This window comes from Artemia franciscana, chromosome 12 (genome assembly GCF_032884065.1).
Source record: "Artemia franciscana chromosome 12, ASM3288406v1, whole genome shotgun sequence".
NCBI classification, from domain to species: Eukaryota; Metazoa; Arthropoda; class Branchiopoda; order Anostraca; family Artemiidae; genus Artemia; species Artemia franciscana.
Window position 1 is genome coordinate 34,583,096 of NC_088874.1, and position 2,568 is coordinate 34,585,663.

Sequence of the window (2,568 nt, forward strand, 5' to 3'; positions counted from 1 at the left end):
TAGGCTAAAGTAAAACATTTCAAAATAGGGATGATACCTTTTTATTGACAGTGAATAGATATAAAATTATTTAACTGGATATTTCGAACACGTATACAGTGTTCATCATCAGCAGTAAAACTCTGATGATGAAGACATCAGATATCAGAGCTTTACTGCTGATGATGAACACTGTATATGTGTTCGAAATATCCAGTTATATAATTTTATATCTATTCACTGTCAATAAAAAGGTATCATCCCTATTTTGAACTGTTTTACTTTCGTCATGGAAAGGCAGTGTGGTCTTCGAAGTTATCTACGTTTGTAGGCTAAGTTACAAATACCTCATTTTTTGTAATTTTTCCGAACTATACCCTTTCCCCATTTCCCCCAAAGAGAGTGGGTCCAGTCCGGTTATTTCAGTCACGTATTTTGGACTTTTGCTCATTCTTTCCACCAAGTTTAATCCTGATCTCTCCACTCTCAGCCTCTTACAGGATTCCCCCCCTCTCAACTCCCCCTAATGACACTGGATCAGGTCGAGATTTAAAATAAGAGATCTTATTTACGAGGTCCTTGTAAATATGAAATTTAATTAAGATCCGATCACTCCTTCGTAAGCAAAAAACACCTCATTTTTCTAACGTTTTAGAATTAACCCTCCCCCCCAACTCCCCTAAAAAGAGCGGATTCATTCTAGTTATGTCAATCACGTATCTAAGACTTGTGCTTATTTTTTCACCAAGTTTCATCCTGATCCCTCCACTCTAAGCGTTTTCCAAGATTTTAGGTTTCCCCCTCCAACTCCCCCCCCCAATGTCAACGGATCCTGTCGAGATTAAAAAAGCTTTGAGACACGATACCCTTCTAAAATTCACATTTCATTAAGACCCCATCACCCGTTCGTAAGTTAAAAATGCCTCATTTTATCTAATTTTTCCGAATTAAATGTGCCCCCAATCCCCCCCCCAGATAGTCGAATTGAGAAAACAACTATTTTTAATTTAATCTGGTCTGGTCCCTGATATGGCTGCCAAATTTCATCATCCTAGCTTAACTGGAAGTGCCTAAACCAGAACCAGGACCGACAGACCGTCAGAATTTGCGATGGCTATATGTCACTTGGTAAATACCAAGTGCCATTACCTTGCCCATAACTATCTGACAAGAAGTCATTTGTCTTTATTGGACTATGCGTACTAAGAATTACCGAAACTGAATTCGGCATTTTCGAAAAATAGCAAAAAAATGGCAAACTAACTCCTTATATGGAAAGTGAAATTCAGTCTCTCGATTTAGATTATGAGATGGACTCAAAGTACCCCTCTTCTCTTTCTGCTTATGTACCTGATAAACGTAATAGGTTTCCTCGGTAACACAGTAACATTGTTTCCTCGTGTCTATCCTGTCCTAATCATCACAACTGCCTTATAAGGTATATTTCAAAAACAATTTTACTTCAAACTAGCATTATACTGAATATTTCGACTGTAACTCGAGAATTTTTTCCTCCATTCTCTTATCATTAATTTCATTCAATTGTAAAACAGGGCATCTGAAAGAGTGATAAATGGGGAACTAATAAATGAAGGCTCAATCGCACTTACACTATATAAGTGGAATGTATATATAAGTGGCGTCAATTGACTGGGATGGAGGGGGTAGTAGGAATGACTTTTTCCCCTAAATTTTGAAAATAGCCTTTTTATTTTCATTGATAAAATGGAAAAAGACAAGGAAAAAATCCCAATTTGATTCCTTACAATACATTTTACCACCATCCTCCCTATATTTTCATGAATTGATGTCACTGATTTAAATGGTGAGAAATTGGCCAAACAAGCCTATATCAACATTAATTATTCTTCACATCAAAATCCTACCTCCGGCTAGTCTATTAGCGTAAAAACTTGTGTCCCAATTCACCACGAACTTTACACTTGAATTAGAAGAACCAAACCATCGTCATATAACTTGTTTGTTATTATAGCCAGTATTATTTCTTTTCTAGTCCTGGCCTGCACTTAGGACACATTGCTCTTGCAAGTTCAACGGCAGGCTAGAATATTTAGTTTAAAGACTTGTTTTTCCACACATTATGCTATATATATATATATATATCTTTATATATAAAAATAAGTTGTTTGTCTGTCTGTCGACTGACGTCATTATAAGGATTGAGCTGTATGTCGTCATGAAGTTAGTTGTCGTCATGTTTGTTATGACGATGCTTAGTATATGACGTCATTATAAGTATTTAAGAAAATCGTTCAAAGACAAATTTTTAATTGTAAGAAGATCATTGAAAGAGAAATTTTTTATTGTAAATTCACTGAAGAACCTACAATGGCAACAGCCGAGGAAGCTGCTCAAAGAGTCTATGCTAAAAGACTTGCGGCTGATAGAGAAAGTAAGAAAAGAAAGCGTGCCGAGGGATCACAAGAACAGCATGAAAACAGGCTTGCGGCTAATAAAGAAAGTAAGAAAAGAAAGCGTGCCGAGGAATCAGAGTCAAAACATATCAAAACTGAAAAAGATAGCGATGATGATTGGGTTTGGGATTTTGACTTTGATAAGGTCATCAAT